This window comes from Eleutherodactylus coqui, chromosome 9, assembly GCF_035609145.1.
Source record: "Eleutherodactylus coqui strain aEleCoq1 chromosome 9, aEleCoq1.hap1, whole genome shotgun sequence".
NCBI classification, from domain to species: Eukaryota; Metazoa; Chordata; class Amphibia; order Anura; family Eleutherodactylidae; genus Eleutherodactylus; species Eleutherodactylus coqui.
Window position 1 is genome coordinate 152,498,578 of NC_089845.1, and position 25,954 is coordinate 152,524,531.

General features: G+C 44.9%; 1 pseudogene; it reads right to left on the reverse strand.

Annotated features, from left to right (window-relative positions):
- The window catches only part of LOC136578716 (oocyte zinc finger protein XlCOF7.1-like), a 163,011-nt pseudogene that overhangs the window by 14,298 nt on the left and 122,759 nt on the right, over positions 1-25,954 (reverse strand).

Below are 25,954 nucleotides of genomic sequence, written 5' to 3' on the forward strand. Positions count from 1 at the left end.
CGTTTTTTTATTGCTGCACTACTTTTATTGTTTTTCGAAGATTTTCTTTTATTATTTTCTGTCACCATTTTCTAACAACCATAACTTTTTTATTTTGTCGTTCACATAGTCGTGCGAGGGCTCATTTTTTGTGGGCCATCCTGTATTTTCAATTGGTACCTTTGATCGCTTTTTACAAGTGACAAGAACTTGCGATGCTTTGATCGCTATTGTATGATGTGTAATGGCCCATAGTTAGAATGTCTTTCTGGGTTTGTCCCTTTCGTGTGCAGTACAGTCATGTCTTTATGTGTGTACTGATGTCTGTGCTGTGTGTCTAGTCAGCCTGTCTACAGTCTCTTTAACTTGCTGAGTGTATAGGATGTGATGAGCGAGTAAAACTTGGAGAAGTTAGAAGCGAGTTGTAGTCGGGAAGGGAAATAGAGAGGGTGTGCGTCTTGGAGGAGCCGAGTAACTACGTCTCAAGAGGAGAATGTGTGAGTGTCCGGGAGAAGGGAACCATGTGTGGAAGAGGCAGAAGCTCTGAAGTTCCCCCGAGCCGTGTCTCAGAGCCCATCCCTGTGGCTATGGGATGCCTCTCCTCTGAGAAGCGCGAGGATCAGATTCTGTTCTCCTGGAGTCAGCGGTGGCGAGTGCATGAAACCTCTGGTCATCTACCACAGTTGGAAGCACTAATCGGGACTGTGTAGAGGAGATTGGAAGCGATTGTCATGAAAAGAGGAAAAAGAATGTAACAAAGAAAATGAGAGTGATTGTGGTATGTACCCAACAAGTAACGGGAGTAACCCCCGAAACCCTCCAACACATAACGGAGAATGTGGATGCTCAAGAGGTTAAATTTGGGAAGAGTGACTCTTGGATACCAACTTGTTGAGGGAAGAATTCTTGGACAAAGTGTATTATCTGCATTGTAATGCCTAAGACTGCAAATAGGAACCCAAGCAGAACTGTTTGCCTCCCATTTAACGTTAATTGTTCTTATTTAATCCGATTACTACCAAGAGGTACTGGCGTCACAAAGATGAAACAGGTACAGTAATAAGGTTTATCCAGCGCTGTTGCTGTTACTGGGTCCTCTGTGTGGCTGGGCCAACTATCCTTTGGATCTGTTGGGAGGAGATGGTAGAGCCACAGTGACATTTTCCTTCAGTTTACCCCCACCATCTTTCCCAGCCAAAGGACTGACTCTGCCAGCTACAGATCTAATGCCATAGCATTACATCAAACCGCGATCTGACAGGCATTCTATCAAGCCATGAGGTTCTCACTCGGTCGCCTAAAAACCAGCACCGGCTCGTGTATTTCTTGTGTAATTTTTGAACACTTATCATTCATGGTTTCACATAGGAATGTAAACCACTGAACAATTAGTGCACGAGGACTGGACAATTCTCAATGAGAATTATGCAATCTAGACAGGCTGCCCGAGCTGGTGATGACAATCAACAAAGCCTAATGCTTCATTTACACAGGACAACTGTTGGCTAAATGACTACGAGTGGTGACATCACCATTAGTTGTTCCCACTCGTGCGAGTGTTTAGACAGGCAGATTACCGCTGAAGTATCACTCGCTTCTCACTCAGTGCTTCACATTCAATGTGAAGCACTGAGCAGGGAGCGTTTACACGCATTGAGAAGTTAACGAATCAGTAATGATTTTTATGCTGGTTGAAAGTGAGCGACAAGCGAAATTAAACAAATAGTAGACATAACAATTATCGCACCTTTTTGTTTGAACGAATTTTGAGCAATAATAGTCCTGTGTAAATGGCCTGAGGGCTCCTTTACACTTGCAAGAAAATTGCGCGTTTGAGCAATGCGAGTGTAACGAAAATGCAGAATTATGAAACCACTGATTTTCAATGGTTTCATTCCCATTTGCAATGTTCTCACTCAAGCGATGTGGAGTGAAAACAAATTGCAGCATGTCCTATCTTTTTTTTTTTTTTTTTTTAATCTCCCATGTTTCCCTATGGAGCCTCATTTTTATCACATCGCAAAGCACGAACTTGTTAAAAGTGCACCGCACAGAAATCACATTAGAAAGTCCTATTGTCTATTGCGAAAAAAACCTGCGAGAAAATTGCAACTGGCAGCGAAGTTTTTGCAAGAAAAAAGTATCGCTGATGCTCAGACTTCTCATGAGCAAAATTGAGATTTTTCCACTACTTTCTCATGGCATAATCGATAGCCAGTGAGAAGGAGCCCTTAGTCAGTCCAGGTATTTAATGTGTTTTATCTCAAGGACACCTGATGCAATTAATAAAGCCCTTGATTAGCTGCATCAGACAACACCTGATTTGCAGATGTGTGCTCTTATAAGAGATTCTATTGGGGGAGGGGGGAGTTTAATACTCCTGTGACTACAGCAGTCTCTAAAAGTGGCATTTTGGGTCGGATCTGGTGAAACTACTTGCTATATTAGTGTTGAGCCATTTAAATTCTTGTTTGTTTGTTTTTTGCCACCTGTTGAAAGTTTGTACATTTGACAGATAAACCTAATTTGCAATTGGGCTTGGTTAATTATGATCGCAACTGTATACAGGAGCTGGTGAGGGCACCCAGGACTGGAGATTATATAGAATAGTCGTGTTGGAGGAGTAGGTGCTCTTCTCTCCCCAAAATGTACCGACCAGGTCATCCCCCCGATACCCTCACTCACTTTCCCATCATTGGAGGCACATACACTACAACTTTGCAGTCCATGCAAGTAGTAGTTATCTACCGCCCCCCAGGTCCTCTCCACCTGCTTCTGGACCACTTTGCCACCTGGCTCCACCACTTCCTATCCTGCTTAATTGCAACACCCCAGAAGGGTGACCCTGGGCACCTGGCTAACATGGATATCTGGGAGGGTGAAGTGCTGACATGTCACAGTGGCACTTACCATGCTCTGGTCCCAGAGGGATGCCATGCTGCCAAGGCCTGTGTAGATTGCCAGCCGAGCTTCAACACTCCTTTGGCTGGGAGTGCCAATAATGGGGGTGGGGTGGGGGTGTAGTAGATATCACTTGCGATGCCACCGTTTATCAATGCAGCGGAGTAATAACACAGACTTTTGTGTAGTACTTAGGAACGGTTAAGGCCAGGGTAAAACTTTACTTGAATTAAACAGGTAGTTACAGGTATCATTCACTTGCAGAAATTACAGGTAGAAGCTCAGGAGGTAGGGAGGATACACAGGAACAATACGGCCCTGTAGTCCACATTATCTACTAGCTGATATACCCGGCTTCGCCCGAGTTAATTTGGTACTGGTGTTCATCTGGTGTTCACATGGAAAATCTTATGAAGTCGTGGTTACTTTAGAGATACCGGGAAAAACATATGTTCACCATTTTGCATAGTTCTCTGCGTTACCCAGGAAACCCCACGTGGAGGAAACCATGCGACGCTTCCTTTATATAAAATGACATCAGGAAGTGAGAGAATTAGATTTCATACGTAAAATTTGGACGCTAATTCTTTTGCGCATAGAATTGAATAATCGAGTTGGGACCCATTAGCTTTTTCTATTTATGACATAATCAATGCTCGTGCCAAATTTCACGTTTCTATGACACCGGAAAGTGAGAAAATTACATTCCGTACGTAAAATTTGGACGCTAATTCTTTTGCGCATTGAATTAAATAATCAAGTTGAGACCTATTAACTTTTCCTATTTATGACATATTCAATGCCCGTGTCAAATTTTAAGTTTCTATGACATTGGGAAGTGAGAGATTTAGATTATGTACGTTAAATTTGGACGCTAATTCTTTTGCGCTAGAATTGAATAATCGAGTTGGGACCTAATTACTTTTCCTATTTTGGAGATAATTAGAGATGAGCGAACCTACTCGGCCATGCCCCTTTTTCGCCCGAGCGCCACAATTTTCGAGTACTTCCGTACTCGGGCGGCGCCGTGGGTGAGTGGGGGGTTGCAGCGGGGAGTAGGGGGGGGGGGGGGGGGAGAGGGAGAGAGAGAGGGCTCCCCCCTGTTCCCCGCTGCTACCCCCTGCTCCGCCACGCCTCCCCCCGCCCCCCGAATCTTTTCATCCAAGTACGGAAGTACTCGAAAATCGCAGTACTCGATCGAGTAATTACTCGAAACGAGTATATTCGCTCATCTCTAGAGATAATCTATGCTTGTGCCAAAATTCATGTTTCTACAACATCGGGAAGTTGGAGAACTTTTGGCCAGTCAGTGAGTGAGTGAGTAAGGGCTTTCGTCTGGAAATTAGAAGCACTCCGGAGGAGGAAAAGGGTAGGGGGTCACTCCTCATACACTCTGGAAGACAAAATTATTCAAGGCCTAGATGCACCCTGCACAACATCTGCGTGGGTGTCACAATTACGTACCTCTGTGCCGTGATCCTAATAACGGACGGCCGCACAGGAAAACGACGCCTGTGATGTGAATAGGTACCTGCTTTCGGTAAACTGGGGTAGTGAAGTCTCTCTCTGGAAGGGATTCACTCCTCTCACATCCCCTCTCCAGATGCTATGGGTAGTTGCTCTTCTTCCTCCATCTTCACCGACATGAAAGCTAAAGGTGCTTCCATGCGGCTCTATGTTAGCACTCTACAGCAGGCAAGATGGAACCCTACTCTAACCCAGATTGAAGAAGACCCCTTCCTGCTCTCAGACTCATTTTAATCACCTCACTTGTACCACATGACACAGTAGAATAGATACATTGAACAGACAAACAGGCAATGATTTTATTAACGTTAACCCTTCAGATGCCATAGCTGTGCAACACACATACAGAAAATTGACATGACAGTTTTGCACAGTGCATCTACATAAGAAAATACATATATGACAATTATGGAGGGGACCAGCATGCTGTTCTGGGACACTAGAAAATCCCGACCCTCATCCTAGGCGACTAACATCCCCATAAATTATCCCATTTGCCTCTCTGCTTTTATCGCTTACCTCCTCCCTTGGTCTCTCACAACTCACAGCCTCACTCACAAAGACGACAATACTCTGGATCTGGTCTTCCTCAGTCTCTGCTTTGCTTCCCACTTCACTAACTCGCCTCTCCAGGACCATAACCTCCTCTGTAAAGCTCCCTAGCATCTCTCCAGACACACCTACTTACCATACATACAGGAACCTTCAGGCCATTCACACCCAAAACTTTGCTGAGTCTTCTCTGTCCCCTCTCCTGCCCCAACCTGACTGCCACACATTACAACACCTCTCTCAAACATGCCCTGGATGAAGCTGCACCAGCCCCCCCCCCCCCCCACCTGCGCTAGCGACCCTCTCCCTTCACACCTCCTCCGGTCCCTCTTCCCAGTGGTTACCTTCCATCTCACCACTATATTTAACCCTTTCTCTGACCTCTCATCTTCCCCTCCTCGTTCAAACATGCCATCATATCCCCACCGCTAAAGAAACCAACTCTTGACTCGACCAATGCTGCCAACTAAGATCCATCTCAAATCTTCCATTCATCTCCAAACTACTAGAACGTCTGGTCTACTCCTGTCTTATAAGCAATTTGTCAGAGAACTCTCTTCTTGACCTCCTACAGTTCGGCTTCCGCCCCCTACACTTGACAGAAACCACCATTACAAAAGTGTCATACAACCACCTAATGGTCAAATTGAGAGAAGAGTACTCTCTACTGATCCTCCTTGATCTCTACACAGCAATTAAAGGGGTTGTCCCGCGCCGAAACGGTTTTTTTTTTTCAACCCCCCCCCCCCCCCGTTCGGCGCGAGACAACCCCGATGCAGGGGTTAAAAAAGAACACCGGACAGCGCTTACCTGAATCCCCGCGTTCCGGTGACTTCTTACTTACCGGTTGAAGATGGCCGCCAGGATCTTCTTCCTCGGTGGACCGCAGGGCTTCTGTGTGGTCCATTGCCGATTCCAGCCTCCTGATTGGCTGGAATCGGCACGTGACGGGGCGGAGCTACACGGAGCCCCATTGAGAAAAGAAGAAGACCCGGACTGCGCAAGCGCGTCTAATTTGGCCATTAGACGCCGAAAATTAGACGGGCTCCATGGAAACGAGGACGCTAGCAACGGAACAGGTAAGTGAAAAACTTCTTATAACTTCTGTATGGCTCATAATTAATGCACAATGTACATTACAAAGTGCATTAATATGGCCATACAGAAGTGTATAGACCCACTTGCTGCCGCGGGACAACCCCTTGAACACCATTAACCACAAACTCCTCCTCAGTATGCTTCGCTCCATCGGACTAATGCACATGGCTCTCTCCTGGTTCTCCTCCTACCCCTCTGACCGCTCCTTCAGTACCTACTTTACTGGCCCTACCTGCCCTCCTCTTCCCCTTGCTGTTGGGGTAACATTTCCAGCCCCTTTACCTTCTGTATCACCCCATTATTTGTAGTATGTAAGCTCGTTGTAGCAAGACCCTCCCCCCTATTGTTTCCATCAGTCAATTACTACATGTAACAGTGGTTTTCATATCTTTGTATCTGTTCTTCCCTGTTTTGTAAGTGCTGCCGAATATGTTGGCGTTATATCTATATATATTATACATCTATATAAAATGGTGGGGGTTCAATTACTGTCATATTGCTGTTCTGCTGCCATCACTGCTTGCTTTGTCAGTTTTGTCCCTCATATCTCTTAGTTGGGCTCTAATGCCTGCCGGTCCTCCCTTCTTCCAGTCCCTGCTGGGTTTTAGTTTCTCTTTACCTTGTGTTCAGTCATCTTCTGTTTAGCTTTTCACCTGTTGATGGTTGCACATCCACAAGAACTACAGCTGGTAATAGACCTCATATAAGCCTCCTGGGCAAAGTTGTAAGTGTTCAACAACATTTATTGGTCGAATACAGTCTGATAGAGACAGTGAGATTGTCCGAGAGCCTCTTAAATCTCAGCCAGAGGTGTGACTTGAAGATTCTGGGCCCCAATACAAAACTTGTAACAGGGCCCCAATTATGTTTTATTAATAGTACTGGGCTCCCTATATGGGGAAGAGATGCCTTATGGGCCCTTTAAGGCTTCGGGGCCCGGGTGCAACTACATTCCCTATAGTTACGCCCCTGAGCCCAAAACTTGTAGCCTAATCAACGAGTCAGAAATATATATCTATCATGGTGGGGGGGACTAAATATAGGAGATAGTGGGCTGCTGGGTATAGAATACATATAATAGATAATGAGGGCAGTCAGGTTTCTGAACATCCTGGAGGGTCACTTTAAAGGCTTGAAAACAGCTGCTAGTGCCAACCTGTACCAACAGTAATGGGCAAATCACACAAAAAGTACTAAATGCACACAAACATACATGTCTGTGCTTACCTTGTGATGTAAGCGGCCGGTGATCCTCCACACTGACGTCCTCATACAGATCCTGGTGTCCTCCTATATACTCCCACTCCTCCATGGAGAAATAGACAGCCACATCCTGACACCTTATAGGAACCTGACAACACAATATCCAGTCATCACCCAGACCCCTCCTGTTACTGTATAATGTCCCCCATCCCCCGCAGCATCACCTCTCCGGTCAGCAGCTCCATCATCTTGTGGGTGAGCTCTAGGATCTTCTGCTCATGTATCGGAGAGGGGGGCTCTGTGATGGGGAAATGACTCCTGCTCCATCCTCCTGACTCCTGGAGATGGATGATGGGAGTCACACCGTCCCCCGATGTCTTCTTCACTATTGTGTAATCCTGTGTATGGAGAGACACTGAGAAATATCATCATGTACACAATAATAAGTGACATCATGTCCCCCACTCTAGAGGATTACAATCTGCCCCCCCCCCTTCCGCCCAAACTGCCCTCATTACACTGCAAACTAGGAAATACTACTGCAGAACTACATCACCACATCCTGAAAGATTACTCCAGAAGTTTCTATAGACTTGACATACTCAATTACAATTGTTTCCAGCTTTACCTTTCTAGGAATATAGATCCAATTTCTCACACTACAAATTCAATATGTTACCGCTATATACTAGCCAAACTCTTGCCAGGCCACAATTGACAACACAACCACTAGGTGGACACATAGCAAAGCTGCTGATCTTACATCACTCATCTCAGGATAAGCGGAGGTAAGGAAAGGTAAGGAAGGACACATCTGTGTATAATCCTCCTACCTCCCTACTAACCCTCCTTGACCTCTCCACTGCATTTTATACTGTTGACCACAACCTCCTCCTCGCTATGCCTAAAGGACACTGCTCTTTCACAGTTCTCCTAACATTTCTCTGACCTCACTTTCAGCATCTCCTTTGCTTGCTCTACCTCCTCACCACTTCCTCTGGCTGTTGGGGTCCCCCAGGTCTCGGTCCTTGACCCTCTTCTCTATCTACACAGCCCCAATCAGACAAACCATCTCTACACTGATGAAACCCAGTTGTACACCTCTTCCAGCAACATCTCTGCACCATTCCTCCAAAATATCACCGATTGTCTGTCCATTCTCCATAATACTAGGTCCTTCCTTTTTCTCAAACTTGACCTCTCTAAAACAGACCTCCTTGTCTTTCTGCCTTCCAAATGACCTTCCCCCACTCCTAATATCCGCATTCCAGTGTGACATCTTTATAAGCCCCAAACAGCATGCCCGCAGTCTTGGGGGGGGTCACACTGGACTCTGAACTCTTCACCCCCCACATCCAATCCCTGGCCTAAACATGCCAGCTGCACCTCAGAAATATTGCTAAAATCCAGCCATTTCTCACCACGAACACGCTAAAAACACTCGTTGTTGCCCTCATCCATTCCCGACCAGATTACTGTAACTTGCTGCTCATTGGCCTTCCCCACATCAGACTATTCCCTCTCCAATCCACACTAAATCCAGCGGCTTCTCAGACGCCTCCGCACTATGCCAGTCGCTGCACTGGCTACCCATTCGTTACAGAACTAAATTCAAAACCCATCACCCTAACCCACAAAGCTCTCCACGGTGCTTTACCACCATACATTGCTTCCCTCCTGTCCATACATCACCAGCCCGCGTGCTCCGCTCTGCCAACACATTCAGATTATGTGCCCCTCTAATCCGGTCCTCACGTGCACGCCTCCAGGACCTCTCTGGAGCAGCACTGATCATCTGGAATGCACTACCCCATAACATCTGGACAATCCCCAATGCATGGAACTTCAGGTGCACCTTAAAAATGCACCTCTTCAGGGAGGCATACTAAATCCCCTATTCCAGTCACCTGCCCCTCCCTATGGCTGCCAACACCTTCCACTTTACCTATGGTATGCTTCTTCTGCCCCTCTACCTTCTTATCCCCCCCACCCCGATTCTGTTTCCTAATTAAATATTATATGTCATTTTCGTACTGTTTTGTGTTCCCTCGTGCCTCCTCTGCTGCCTCTGTACCTTCTAACCCCCCACCCTGTCTCTTCCCAAATAAATTGTATACCACATGTAATGGTCTTGTTTTGTGTTCCTCCATGCTTTGAAAGCACTGCAGAATAAGTTGGCGCTATACAAATAAAGATTACTATTACTACCAACTTCTCTTCAGTGACTAAACAACTTGCCTTAGAAATTTCTGAAGGAGGAAATTACAGCGACCATCGAACCCAAGATCCCAAATACTGCACTTTATAAAAAATAAAAAGTCAGGAACCGGCCTACTTTCACTACTGATTAACATAGTAACAGTTTGAGGCTGAAAAAGAAGATGCAAGCCCATCTGCAGCGTCCGAGGAGTGGGCCCACAGCAGAGCAAATAGTGGGGTAGATAAAGACCTTGTCATGGGGCTCTACTATCTCCTCCCCTGGGGGTAGCTCAGGACCTATCCAAGTTACTGCTGGTGGAGTTCACAGAGGAAAAGTAACCAGAGGGTACCTGTAGTCCATTTGTCATAAATAGTCCACACACAGGGAAACTTTCTGAACAAAACCGTCAACGGTTGGTAATGTCCATTTGCTGAAACTTGGCAACGTCCAAATTACATCAACATTACTGGCTCAGATACAACAAAATAAAGTGGTGCAACAGGGAGGATTCTTAGGATATCTGGATAAATCCACAGTCCTAGTTATCTGTGCGATTCAAGTCCCGGCGACTCTCTCACTTTCTACTGGTTAACACGCACGTTAGTTTTATCCTCTTCACGCCATGCAGCAGTCCTCCTCTCCCTCTCAGTACTTAATGGTAACACCAACATATCCTGGGTTGACTAGGCCCAGGCCAAGCAGAAGGGAATCACTAAGCTTCCTCCATTCTCTCCACATACAGGCCAATCTCTGCACTGCCTCTGTGGCTCACTACTCTCAGTCTGCCGCCACCTACTATTTCTAGACTGACTCTTGCAAGAAGACCTTGTAAGAAAGACAAACACTTGACTGCACCTTGCACGTATATAGAACAAAGTCACATGACATACAAAACGATACATTTTCCAGACATGACCCAGACATTAACCCTTTCAATCCTGCAGAAGTGCAATACATATAACTAATGCATACCACACAAGACAAAAACATTATGGAGGAGCCCTACTAACTCTGGGCCACTACGCATCCAGTTCAGCCAATTCTGTCATGTTGATCTAGAGGAAGGCAAAAACCTTCATGGGGATCAGTGATCCATCTCCAGTAATCATAACATGTAATATTATTATACTCAGAAAAGGCATATTATCAGTATATTAGTTATATGATACCTAACTGACCATATTGGTGGCTGATCTTCACGATTTCTGCTGGTCACTTGGAAACTTTTATAAAGGACACTGGACTCTTCCTATTATTCCCTATTATGGATTTCCCTTCCCGATGACATTGTAAATACTACAATAAAGATTATATAAATGTAGAAGCGTTCACCTCTCCGGTCAGCACGTAGATGATCTCCAAGGTGAAGTCTAATATTCTTTTGGTGATCTTCTTCCTGTCCTCGGCCATCCTTGGTGGGTCATTCAGGAGAAGGAGCGGTTTGGATGAGAAGATGAGTAAACAGGATGAACTGGAGGTTGTAGAACTGCAGGAACCTTTATGAAGAAAGGAGCGGCTGTAAATCCTACAGGGACATCATCATTTGTGATATACACAACCTCACTTATTAGAGGGGGATTCTCCGGGGAGAAGAGATCTCATGAACTATAGGAGGAAGAAGCAGTCTAATACATGAGAACTAGTGAAGGCAGCATCGTCCCGGACACACAGACCTCTCATCCAGCATGTATTACTGAGAGGGACACATTCGCATGAGAAGAAACTTGGAACAAGTAGTAAACTGTATATCAGGGAAATGAAGATTGCAATTTGAAACTTGGTGCAACTTCTGGTAAGCCCGGAGTCCTGGCATCATATGGATGTGACACGTACCTCCTACCTAACATTGTGCAGACAAGTCCCCCTTCTTGGCAGTAGCATTACCTAATGGCAGCACCATGGATCAGCAGGATAATGCCCAGCCCTACTACAAACTGTTCAGGAACATGACAAAGATCACGGGAATGATGGTTGCAAATTCTCCAAATTTCAGTTCGATAGAAACAAGTCCGATCCATAGAGGTCGCAGCGAGCCACTTACAGGATTTATGGGAGCTGTGGCTGAAGAATGGTGCAGGACACTTCAGAGGTCTTGTGGAGTCAACAGGTCAGAGCCTGAGGTGGGGCTACACAATGTTATGCAGGAGGTTGATCAGTGAAAGTTGAATTATAGTCCAAATAAAGACAGATTCACATGACCTTATTTCCGCTCTGTTTGCTCACTTTGTCTTTCCTGGACAGCACACAGCTTTATTATCACTTCTTCACCCGGATGGTAAAAAAAATTGCTGCAAGACTTCTTGTCTGGCATCATATGCAACTTGCACGCAAGTTTTTAGGAAAAAAGGGTGTGTTTAAGGAGAAAACAAAAGTGCTAAATGCATTACCAGCATTCACCTTTTTGAGCCCAAAATCAAGGTATCAAGTCAGTCAGTCATGAGGAAGGAAGAAGAAACTAACATGCTGGGGAGTTCTGCCAAAATTGTAATTCCGCGTGCGCTATTTGTATAAATGTATCCCAATTTGTAACTCATCTTATTATATACCAATACTGACCCCCAATCCAGGAGATGTAAGCGGCAAGGAGGCACCTCCACATTTAACATGTATGACCCCAGCAGACGGCATCACAGCCTCACTACAAGCAACACACAGGAACACGTGATGGAAGCTTACCTTACAGCTGGGAGAATGGCTGATAACAGAGAAAACACCAGTGACTACCAGCCAGAAATACCCATCATAGCTGCAAGGCTCTGTGATGATGTCACCATCATGTGATCAGTAGGTAGGGGTGGAGTTTAGCAGTGGAGAGGATAAGGGAATACCATGTGATTATGTCATCCTCATGTGATCAATAGATGATGGGGGAGGAGTTTAGCAGTATAGAGTATAGAGGATAAAAGAATGCATATTAGCAATTTCTGCTACTGCTCTGCCATAACAATCAATTAGGTTGAATCAGCCAACCCAAACAACCAATCAGGTTGCTGGAATTGTGAATCAGAACCAATAAGGTTGCTGGAATTGCTGATTGTTGCAGAAGATGTTAATATGCTAAAGGCATAACCTGTGATGATGTCATCTTCATCTGATCAGTCATGTGACCAGAATATTGTATGAGAGAAGCTATTTTTGAGCTTGTTACAAAGATTAATGGCTGCTTGGGATTTGGAGGGCCAATTATAATTCAAAAAAAGTTTACATTAGTTAAAAAGAACGATAATCGCTCAATGTGAATTCACGCCCCGACTGAATGACGAATGATGATTTGTTCTTTTATTGTTCGTCGTTCAGTTTCTGCATGCGTAAAACCTGAAGCATGATTGGCCCGTGTAAACAGCCAGTCGTTCATCTACCCGTTTACTGTGAACGGAGTTGGAAGGGCCAGGACGCTCCCTGACCGCTCCGCCTTCATTTACGGAGAGAGTGATGTTCATTCCTGTGTAAGGCCGGCTTCACGCGGGCATCAAAATCGCTCGGGATTTGTGCGTTGCGATACGCACCAATATGAACCCCATTCTTTTACACAAGACCAATGTTTTCCTGCATGGCACCGCAATGATATGTTATGCTGGGAACAAATCGCGGCCTGTTCTACCTTTACTGCGTGCTCTCGCATTGCAGCACCCATTGTTTTCAATGAGGCCAGCAGCAACATCACTAGCCCCATTGATAGCAATGGGAGAAACTCTGCAATCCCCTGCTGCGGTTGTGGCAGCCATGGCAGGGATTCCCTTAATCCCCGAAGTGATGTGAAGCTATTTTAACATGAAAATACCTCGCATCCTCGGGGAAATCACATGCTGGGGGGGTGCAATATAGGGGCGGGATTCACAGCCCCATATTGCGTTCGCCCGTGTGGAGTTAACCTAACAGAGCTGGGACGGGCTGCTGGGCATCTGCACCCAACAGGTCTATCTGTGTAAAAGGGCCCTAAGGTTGTATTTACTTGGGCATGAAAAACACACAAGTTCTCTGTGAATGCGAGACACACAGAATTTGCTCTTTGTAATAATTCCTTATCTACAATGGGTTAATCTCCATGAATGGTTTTTTTACTTGCACTGATACTGCAGCATGTCTTATTTTATGTGTGTCCCGCCCATCTCTCAGAACACGGATGGATATCCATGTGCTGTGCAATGTGAGCTGCGCCCATGTAAATCCAGCCTCATGCCGGGTGCCAATCAGAATGCTTTAATTCCTTATTAACGGATCGTTTTTTTTTCTATCCAACACAAAACTAAGACGAACGTCTAACTGATGCGAACGAAGGCAAACGGATACATCAAAAAACAGTGAGCTTCCATTTACATCAGTTAAGGTTCGTTCACATCTGTGCTGAAGCGTTTCCGTTTTCCAGTTCTGTTATAGCAGCCCGCTAACGGCACCCAATGGCTGAATGGATCCATTTTAAGATTGAAATTAACGGCGCCATGCGGACCGATGGACTATAATGGGGTCCATTATGATTCCGGCCAGCCGGTGTTTTTTACAGTATGAAATAACGCTGCATGCTGTGCCATTTTGTTCTGTATTTGGTTAGAATTCAGAATGGAACCTCCGACGCTAATATGAACAGGCCTTATAAAGCGGTTATAGGGTACGTTCACATGTAGCACAAACTCTGTAGCATTTCTACATCCAAAAAAGGACCATCGGTGCAGATCAAGCTGGGATGGAGCTGCGGATCTGTAGGTGATTTCAGTCTACCCATAGGGGCGCTCTCTTACCACTAAATACTGAACGTTGCCAGCACTGAGCGCACACCGTCACCCAGCAACCGAGTGTCACCAGCGGTCCGGTGATGTGGAAGAGCTTGACGAAGACTCTGGAGGGAGTTGAAACGTTGCTGCTTTAGGCTATTTTTTGTACATGGACTAATAAAGAAGCATTGATTTGGATGACTGGTAGTGCTGCTCGGCTTATGCTTTGCTCTGATGGATTTTGCAATCCCAGGAGTCGGGAATTACTAAGCCTTGCACATCAGACCCACATCAGACCCACACCCCGCACTAATAGGTGCATTTTTCCAGGAGTGCTGCTGCATCTTTACCTTTTTACAGGTGATGGGGAAGTGCGCTGCCCATCTCCAGAAGAATTATGGTGGTGCTCCGTAAAGGATGCCAGTGCACGCTGAGCCCCTGGGGTTGGCAGCACTCAGTATTCGGAGGTGAGCAGAGCATTCTTATGGGTAGGCTGAAATCAGCTGCAGATCTGCCCATTAGTGAGGTCTGTATATAAGAATAGTGGTTGTCAATAAGGTGTTAAAAACTGTGTTCCGTTTGGTGTTAATTGGCAACAAAAGTTTAGGCTGCTCTATTAGCTTTGCCGTTTCTTATATATTTTGTGTTTGTCTTTTAGATTTTCACCCCATGTTCCTATATCAGTTACTGGCTATGACCATGGGCTCAAGCAGCCTGAAATGCATAATTATACCCATGTGTCCTTGTTAGAGGGGAGACCTTGGCTGGAATAGGGACCTTGTCAGGGACAGGGCTTTCCTGCTAGGTCAGAGATGGGGAGTCTGCTCCTAGCGTATGATTAGCAAAGCCTTGTGTAGTCCCCGGTCTATAGAGCAGCAGACTGCTAGGTTGCAGGGTTGAAATTCACCCATCACCCGGCCATGATCCCAACAATTTCCAAACACAGTCCACCTGATGCCAAAGAAACTTTATTCTACACAACATCTCTGATGAAAGTGGATGAAGGCGAGACAAACAGGTGACAGGATACTCAATAATCACAACATTTTTTTGACCCAGGCTATTCTTGCCTAATGGTGTATCACTACATCCCCGGTTCTATATCCAACTCTATAAAATTGGAACAGAGCCTGTTACCCCACCCTCCAGACTCAAAATGGCTTGGTGTGAAGGCTGTAGGCCTAAAAAGACTCCATGTCGTCTCTCACGCCACACGCTTTTCAACTTTTACCTAGATATCTGTTAAATGTCACCTTGAATATCCAGCTGAAGCTACTAATTGGGCCAAGCAGCCCTCCACAAAGTTTCCTGTCTTGTCTTCTTCCTCAGGATATTTCTTGCCAAAACCTTACTAATGAGATGGTCAAAAAATATACAAGGACTAACATCTGCAAAGAGGAAAATAATAAGAAACTAATGTGTATTAAGAAACGTCTATGTATGTGTCATGTCTCACTCCATGACTCTATTCATTGACATGAATAAGCTGTACTGTATCTCCAAGTGTTTTTAGTTTGTCCCTTCTGGTTCTCTGTACCCCGTATTGTATAACTCCAACTTTTTCTCCTGTGAGGGAGTTTCCTGTCTATAGCCTATGTGTTAGGTCTCTACTTTGTGCCTTGGCTCATCATCATTCTTTTTACCTACTGCTGAATGTGCATTCTACAAGATTTCTACCTGAATAAACCCTGGAATCTTCTCACATGCCTCTGCAGTCGAGTTGGATGCTGTCTGACAACATATACCTGGTGTAAGTACTGGTCCATAACAAGAAATGTTTCCCCAGCCTATACGCTTGCAGCCATGTTATGGAGTCAGAATAGTATGCATATTATCTATCTTTGGCATAAAACCACTCACTTTGTAAAATCCTATCAGCATATAGTGTAATAAAGTAGACTGCCTTTGCACACAGCATGGCCTCTGTGTGTCTGCATCCTCCTGACCGGTCAATATCCCTTTAATTCGGAGCCTGACAGCAAATGAAGGAAACCATTGAATTTCCTTAACACTTGGTATGCTGAAGATGTCCCTAAATGTCTATTAGCATTTGGCTCTAGGCATTTCTCTCTGCAGATCTTAAGATTGGTCATCAGGAGCCATGCAGAGCAACAAGCTATAATAATGTTAAGGATGCCAAAAGTTCTTTATTTAGTATGTATATATTCAGCTATATAAGGGCACTTTTACATGACAGTTTTTTTGTTCAGTTTTTTTTCTGTGACCCAAAACCAGGAGTGGGTCCAAAATACAGAAGACATGCAAATCTTTCCATTATACTTTCTGTCCACTCCTGGTTTTGGCTCACAAAAAACTGAACATAAAAACTGTAGTGTGAAAGCGCCCTAAAGTCTTCAATGAATAAGTATGAGAGAAATTATATTCTTCTAGAATTAGTTTTGTATTTCAATTTAAAATTTGCTGACATAAGCAAATTCAGAATACTCTGCAGATAAAATCCCCCCCCCCCCCCCCATACACAATGTATGCGATTTTGCCTTGTTTCTTATCTAGAGAAGTTTCAACATAAACAGGAAAAACTGATTCTTATCAAAGCACATAGAGCAACAGTGAGATGCCTAAAGAAAGAGGATTCAAAATCTGTTTAACTTTGCCATGTGACAAGACCCTGCTAAGCATGGCTGCTAATCCCCCTCCCTTTTGATTACCTCATAAACACTCTTCATGAAAATAACCTATCAGCATGTTCTATCTCAAGGAACGTATGACATCTAGATTATATTGTAATGTCTTTTGCTGCCCTTATTAACCCCCTTAGGGACATTGCCCATTTTGGACATAATGCAACAATTGTGGGGGGAATTTTCATCTCCACTTTTCAAAAAAGACATAACTTTTTTAGTTTCCGGTTTTTATATATTTTTTTTACACTATTTATGTCCCTGTAGGAGACTTGTACCATAATACCTATGATCACTATTTTAAGGCCTCATGTCCACGGGATAATTGTTATTTAAAATCCGCAGCGTTTCTCCCGCACGCGGATCCGCGCCCCATAGGGATGCATTGGACACACGCAGGTAGATCAACACCCGCGGATGGTATTTAAAAAAGGGATTTAAAAATTTCTGGTGCATGAAAAAAAAAAACAAAAAAAAAAACACACCATGCTCCATTGTGCGAATCACACTCCGGCTGGCCCTCATTGATCTCTATGGGTGCGGGAGATCCGCTGCGGATATTAAATGTGAATTAAATGGGTGCGGGAGATCCACTGCGGATTTCAAGGCTGGGAGGTGAAGAAAGTACTAGGAGGTGGGGTAAAGTGGGCAAAACACCTCCAGCGTAAAAATTGCATCCGCGTACATTCGCGCGTGAAAAAAAAACGAATCCACATGTCACCCGCATGCAATAAGATACAATTTTAAGCTCATCCGCACTGCACCTGCAGCCCAAATCCGCAGTGGATCTGATTTTTCCTGTGGACATGAGGCCTAAAGCATTGCAGGACCTCTGTCGTGCAATGCCTTATTGCTTGTTATAGCGACCATAGGCAATGGCAAAGCAAGACGCCTGTATCTGGCATCCTTTTTCAATGGCAACCCATCGTCCCTCCGCAATTACATTGCGGGGTTCGGATGACATCATAGAGGGTGCGTGCTCCCTCTGTGAGCCCTTTACATGCCGCAATCTACGTAGATCGTGGCATGTAATGGGTTAACAGTGGGGGGGGGGGGCGCGCTGTCAAGATGCACCCCTGCTGTTGCAACGGGAGGCCAGCTGTCTGTGACAGCAGGCTCCTGCTGCCGGATGGCATGGGATCTCGCACTATCCACAAGGCATAAGTGTACGTTCTATTATGTTAAGTGCCCCACAGCCAGGATGTACAGTTACACCCTGTGGCATTAAGAGGTTATAAAAAGGTGCCCTTTGGTTTTACATACAATGTTGCATGTTTTTCATTGGCTTCTCTGAGCTAAAAAAAAAAAAAACATTTTAAAATACATTTGGCTACCTGAGGCATATTATAAGAGTGACTTCACTCACATTAAAGGGGTTGTCTCGCGGCAGCAAGTGGGGGTATACACTTCTGTATGGCCATATTAATGCACTTTGTAATATACATCGTGCATTAAATATGAGCCATACAGAAGTTATTCACTTACCTGCTCCGTTGCTAGCGTCCCCGTTGCCATGGTTCCGTCTAACTTCGGTATCTTCTTGCTTTTTTAGACGCGCTTGCGCAGATGCATCTTCTCCCTTCGGCTGGTCTTGGAAGCATCGGCGTTTTGGCTCCGCCCCCTTGTACGCGTCATCGCGTAGCTCCGCCCCCGTCACATGCCGATTCCAGCCAATCAGGAGGCTGGAACCGGCACACGTCATGGGGCGGAGCTACGCGATGATGCGTACAAGGGGGCGGAGCCAAAACACGATGCTTCCAAGACCAGCCGAAGGGAGAAGATGCATCTGCGCAAGCGCGTCTAAAAAAGCAAGAAGATACCGAAGTTAGACGGAACCATGGCAACGGGGACGCTAGCAACGGAGCAGGTAAGTGAATAACTTCTGTATGGCTCATATTTAATGCACGATGTATATTACAAAGTGCATTAATATGGCCATACAGAAGTGTATAGACCCACTTGCTGCCGCGAGACAACCCCTTTAAGGATGCCAAACTGCCATGATATCCAGCAGCCCGCTAGTGTACAAAGTGCACAATCTGACAGATTTGGAATGCTTTTGCAAGAAAGATTGGGCAAAGATTGCCAAGTCAAGATGTGCCATACTGAAAGATACCTAGACCCAAAGGACTGAATGCTGTCAAAGTTAATGTGTACATTAAAGTATGGGGGGTGAGGATGGAAGAGCCAGGAGCAGGTACTGAGCTCCCGCCCCCTCTCCACTATTTGCAACAGGAGGGGTCAAGATGGGGGTGGAGCCAAGTCTCAGTGCTTAGCTCCGCCCCTGTCCCACCCCTACCATTGCAAACAGTGGCGAGGGGCGGGGAAGGGGTGGGAGCTCAGTTCCTGCTCCTGGCTCTTCCATACTCCCCCCCTGCAGACAAGGACACCATATATTGGCTCGGCGTGAAAACCGAGCCGATATACGCTCGTCTGAATCCACCCTCAGGGTGTTCAGATTTATGCAGCCACAGTTATTTTTTTTTCCACCATAACAAATCTGTGTTTTTCAATGGAAATGTACAGATAATGTGGCACATTGAAGGTGGAAACAAATCTGAAATGCCTTTTTTTTTTTTTTTTTTTAACATCACGAAAATTTGGAATTTTATAGGGGTGTGTAGACTTTTTATATCCATTGTATGTTAGGAGCTTGGTTCTGGGGCTGCATTTACAGTTGAAATCACTCAGCGCAGTAGAAACCTCAAACTGAAAACGCTGGAACATTGATAAAAGCTCACGTCCGCTCATAGCAGCTGTCCCCAGACCACATATGTAACACTCTCCAGAGGAGAGAGAAAGGATAGCCTAGCTATGGTCAACCGCTCTTACAGATGTCCCATCACTAGACTGTTAGTAATATGGTAACAAGCAGCGCAACGTGTTTCTCTCAATTAAAAGTTCATCAGCCCTGATTAGCCCATTACTACCCAATGCAAAAGGATTGCTCAAAACCGGCAGTTTCTGACGCATTTTGAGCAATCTTTGCGTGTAAATGGGTCTTAACTCTACACACAGATAACAAGTATGCAAAGATGATAGGTATACACACAGACAGATGGAGACAGGGACCACCACCAGCGCTGAGGATATGGGGAGTCTTCTTGTATCTGCCCATTATTTTAGAGTTTACCCAATAAAAGTTACATTTTAACAGGGGACCTTTCCAGTGAATTCGGAGTTTACAATTGCAATGAAAACTATCTAACCCATCACAAAGTTGGCTTATTTGCCAAAATTACAAACTTTCATGTTAGCAAAAAAAAAAAAAAAAAAATTAAATAGCTCAAACCACAACTAAATAAAGAGGCTTATCTAAATTCAACACAAAATGCCACTTTTAATAACTATTGCACGCTCAGAATCATTCAACTCCCCGAATAGAATCCCTCATAAGAGCACACATTCACAAATCAGGTGTTGCCTCAAGCACACCTGATGCAACAAGTCAAGGACTTCATTGCCATTCTCACCCCCTGCTGGCTCAACCTCACATGCTGTTCTCAGATTTTGGGAGCCATGATTCCAGAACAGCACCCGACTGCTGCAGTAGTCCGGTGGTAGCTGTTCCTAAACAAAGATGGGGAAGACAGTGGGAGCTGCAGTGAAGATCCAGATATCAGACAAGATCAAGAATTCGAGATGGAGCATGCAGATTGGTAAACTGGTGATAAATTTAGGATGCCAGTCCGTTTTGCTGCAAAGAGCAAGACTTAAAGGGGTTGTCCCGCGAAAGCAAGTGGGTCTATACACTTCTGTATGGCCATATTAATGCACTTTGTAATGTACATCGTGCATTAAATATGAGCCAAACAGAAGTTATTCACTTACCTGCTCCGTTGCTAGCGTCCTCGTCTCCATGGTGCCGTCTAATTTTCAGCGTCTAATCGCCCGATTAGACGCGCTTGCGCAGTCTGGTCTTTTCTGAATGGGGCCGCTCGTGCCAGAGAGCGGCTCCTCGTAGCTCCGCCCCGTCACGTGTGCCGATTCCAGCCAATCAGGAGGCTGGAATCGGCAATGGACCGCACAGAAGCCCTGCGGTCCACCGAGGGTGAAGATCCCGGCGGCCATATTCGCAAGGTAAGTAAGAAGTCACCGGAGCGCGGGGATTCGGGTAAGTACTATCCGTTTTTGTTTTTTTTAAACCCCTGCATCGGGTTTGTCTCGCGCCGAACAGGGGGGGGGGGCTATTGAAAAAAGAAAAAAAAACGTTTCGGCGCGGGACAACCCCTTTAAGTTCAGATTACACTCTAAGGAAAGAGAGTACGACATTATGGATGGTTTAACAATAAGAATTTATTCAAATTCAGTGATAAGCATAGGGGTGAATGGTTATATGTTGGTAAACTATTAGATCTATATACAAAGCATAACAGGTTGCAGAAATCAAAGTATAAAGATAGCAAGTTACATTACATCATTAGCCAAGAGGTTCTTACATATTACCAGGAGCGTCACTGGGAAGTGGACCCATCAGAACTAGCAACAGGGGGGAAGCCACAATAGTGCTAAGACAGTATCTTCTCCAGTAGACCGACAGGCATGACATCCTCATTCTGTCTCATAACAGAAGCTTCCTTTCATACCATTAGAGCTTCCAATTTGATTTGAGAAAATGGGACCTCTTATTCTATTAGCTAACACTGGTCAACACTGGAATGGCTACTGACTTAAAAAGGTCCAAATCTGTAGTATCGTCATGTGCTGAACACGAATATGACCATGAAAATTTTTTATTGGCTCTCATTTTGAAGATATTTCATATAGTTCATTTTCTGTGTTTCACTGTGTAAATGTATCCAGTGGGACTGTAACAGCAGCCTAAAATTTTAAACATCAAAGAGGGAGTTTTGGTGGGTCCTCAGATTCGAAGATGTAAAACAAGCAGGCAATGCTTTTCTCCTGGGGTCTATAAACTTTCTCGAGAATGTTATGGCAGGAAACTACAAGGATCCAGTACAAGTCATGCTGATGCAGTGTCAGAAGCTTGGCTGCAATAGGTCTCTAAAGACCCACTTCCTTCATTCCCATCTGGATTTCTTTCCAGACATCTGCAGTATGGTTAAACATGGTGAACGTTTTCATCAGGATAATCACAATAATGGAATCATACCAGGGAAAATGGGTCACTACCAGCTGGCTGACTACTGCCGGACACTCCACAGAGATGCTCCCGAACAGCTGGACAAGAGAAAGGCAAAGAAACCTAAAACATACTTTATAAACTTGATTATTTACAGGTATTAACCAAATCGGCCTTTTACTATTGGCCTGCATTTTGTGATGTAAATAATAATTGCAGATTACAAAAATAAATAAATCAGACAATTTAGCATTTTGACTGTCATATTTGTGTGGAGCACATAAAATTGATAAGAAATGACTAATTGCATTTCAGTAACATGACTTTTGTAAACATTTGTTGACCAGTGTAACCATATGTCTTCGGTCAAAAGTCATCTAACAGGAAGGTGCTAGCACTAGAGATGAGCGAGCATACTCACTAAGGGCAAATACTCGAGCGAGTAGTGCCTTATACAAGTACCTGCCCGCTTGTCTCAAAAGATTCGGGTGCCGGGAAAACAGATCTACCCCCCCCCCCCCCCACCACCACCCCCCCCCCAGCCCCGTTCCCCTCCGCTCTCCACCCCCCGCCGGCACCCGAATCTTTTGAGACCAGCGGGCAGGTACTCGTATAAGGCACTACTCGCTCAAGTAGTTTGCCTTAGCGAGTACGCTCGCTCATGTCTAGCTAGCACATCTCTGTTAGAAGTGGAAATCAAACAACTGCACATTTTTCTATAAGTCATAAATGTTGACTTCTTTGTCTATATGCAAACTAAAAATACATCTTCCTTGAAATAAAACATTACTTCCTACCCAGAATAAGATGCATCTCAAAAGTCCATCATGTTGACTTCCGCTCTTCTGATATGCACATTTCATTGGTTTAATCACAATCCTATTGTTGCGTCCAACCGGACATGCAATATCAAAAGCAAACGAAAATGGCACAACTGTGCAAAGGAAACATAAAACTATGGGAAATCCACTCCCTATAAACCCCTAACCCAGGAGGGGGCCCTGCCTACCTGGCGGGCCGATCGCTCCGATAGGTGCGGACCTGCACGCGTGCCTGGGCCACTGGCACGTCCCTATCTGGGAGCCCTAGAACAAAAGAAAGGGAAACAGAAAACCAAACAAAGCAGAAATAGGGACTTGGCTCGCATGGAGGAGTTTTAGCCAGGATGTGTTCCTCAGTAGCTGTCCAGCGGCAACTGAAGCATTGACCAGCACAGGAGTCAATACTAGCACTGCTTAAATAGGAGCAGAGCTACTCAGCACCAGGTGAGGACTGACATAAATTTTGCAACCATCACATCACTCAGCTCCAGGAGAGGTAGGAATACTGCTGAACCCTGGTCTGGCCTGAAAGCAAGATGGGAACCTCCAAACGGCTGCAACACCTATTTACTTGCTTCTCTGTCCAGAACAATGATACTTCAGTATATTCTGGTCCAACACTCAAAATTGTAATTAAAATGGTTGAATAAAATCTAGATAATCATACATGCAATAGTTTCCTGACACAATCATATAATGGCCATTAATAGCAGAAATATCGCAACAGAATTAGAAGAAATGACCAAGCTGCAGAGAGAAAAAGTGAAAGGCAGAATAATCAGAATTCACCTTTACCATCTTTAATTCCCAAGCCCAAGAATCTGTAACAAGTGGCAGCATAAAGGGAGTCCTTCTGGTTAAAAAAAAAAAAAAAAAAGTTCCTAATTAATTCCCAAGCCCAGACATTGTTGAAACTGACCAACAAGGAAACTTTGCAAGGGACTTTCGAATAGCGCAGAGCCCTAGTTGTGAACAACTGTCCTTAAACTAGCAGTTCCTGGTGCTGAAAACTTTGGTCCAACGCACTTGCCGAATTTCAGGAAGGAAGGAAAAGGAAAAAGCGAGGGAAGGCGCATCATTGCCTTATAGTGCTGTGGTCCTAGGTTTAAATATGACCAAGAACAACATCTGCACTGAGTTTGTAGAAACCTGCACAAACACAGGGCTAACGTACAAACTCCATGCAGATGTTGTCCTTGGTTGGATTTGAACCCATGATTCCAGCAGTGCAAGGCAAAAGTGCTAACCATGTAGGGCGAGGAATTTTATTGTTTTCTACTGAGACAAACCACCTGAGGTTCAGGTCTGTGCGAAACTGAACTTCTTGCGAAATTCTTCACAAGACAGAAGCGCAACTGTTTCGGTTCGCTCCACACTAGTAATAACTAGAGATGAGCGAGCATACTCGCTAAGGACAATTGCTCGATCGAGCATTGTCCTTAGCGAGTATCTCCCTGCTCGGGAGCAAAGGTTCAGGTGTCGGCGCAGGTGACAGGTGAGTTGCATCAGTGAGTAGGGGGGAGGGAAGAGAGGGAGAGAGCCGGCAGCCGAATCTTTGCTCCCGAGCGGGCAGGTACTCGCTAAGGGCAATGCTCGATCGAGCAATTGCCCTTAGCGAGTGTGCTCACTCATCTCTAGTAATAAACACAAAGACCCTGAGTCATCAATAGCATTGAAAGAGAAACTGTGAAAATGGGTGACGTCTATCAGTGCCGAAAGCTAAAGCAAGGATTTCCCCCAAAAAAATTTACACTTGCTTCGCAAGTTGAACTACAAGTGGCGTCTATAGTGGAAAGTCAGGCCTCAATAAGCTGTCTAGGGTCTCTAAGGGGAACTGCACAGTCGTGAGATGGTGCAGCAAGAGAAAACAGATGAAATATGAAGAGATTTTCCCAATGCCCATAGTGGATCATCTTAGTAGTTGGGCAGGACAGTATTGTATTATTAAAGCATTATGTGTGTGTTGAGATTGGAGCTTTCTCATGGTTCCCTTAGATTGGTATCTGGTAATATATTTGGTTCCTTGCACTGTGTGAGGCGACCCCTGAGTTATTCTGAAAGACAGAAGTGTTATACTGCAGTTATGTTCTCAAAACTTACTCTGGTAAGAGGAGGACCCATAATACAGCAGGTGGGGGGAAAAAACAAGCATACAGAGACAGGAACATCTACAAAAATCTGCAGTACCACCTTAAGAAATAAAATCATATGAACAGAAATCCATAATATATCATTACAAATGTGTGGACATTTTAGATTTGAAAGCTTAGCATCAATAAATCATAAATTAATCTCTTCAGGAACAGATCTATCAGTAACCAGGCTTTGCATGCAGTTTGCCTCTATTTAATGGGCAAAGCACATGTGAAACCTGCACTTGCAATCCTATCTTCTGGACTGAAAAAAAAAAACAAAAAAAAAAAAAAACACCTTTGATATTTAGCTTTTGGAGAGGTCATCATTAGCTCAAGGATTCATTTCCGTTTTCTTCCAGCACTATGCAATAAGACATAAGCGGTAAAACTGCCTATGTTTAATTAGTTACATTGTGTTTGTGTATAACTGACTTTGATACAACAAGCTGATCACATTTTATTAGTAATCAGTGCAGAAAGCCAGGGATTTCGAAAAGGGTTCTCTTTAGAGATGAGCGAGCATACTCGATAAGGCAAACTACTCGAGCGAGTAGTGCCTTATTAGAGTACCTGCCCGCTTGTCTCTAAAGATTCAGGTGTCGGCAGGGGACGGGGAGTGGCGGGGAAATCTCCCTCTCCCTTCCTGCTCACCGCCGCAACTCACCCGTGCCGGCACCCGAATCTTTAGAGATGAGCGGGCAGGTACTCAAATAAGGCACTACTCGCTCGAGTCTGCTCGTTCATCTCTAGTTCTCTTACTTTTTCTTGCACCTATATGTCACTAGGGGGTTAAAACGGCACCCGAACTCTGCACCAACTCTTTCTACTAGAGCACAGGTGTCAAACACAAGGCCCGCGGGCCGAATCCGGCCCGCTGCCTCATTTTCTGTGGCCCGCCGGCTGTGCAGTAAGTTCCCTCACTTCCATGCTGATGTCAGTATGCAATCTGCTATCGGCCTGTTCTGTCTAGTGCAGACAGTAATAGAGGAGTGCCGATAGCAGACTGACAACGGCCGCGGAGGAGGGAAGAAGACTGCAGCGAGGAGAGTGACGCTGAGGATGAGCAGCTGCAGAGTGAGAGCTTGGTGAGCGCTGACCTCCCCT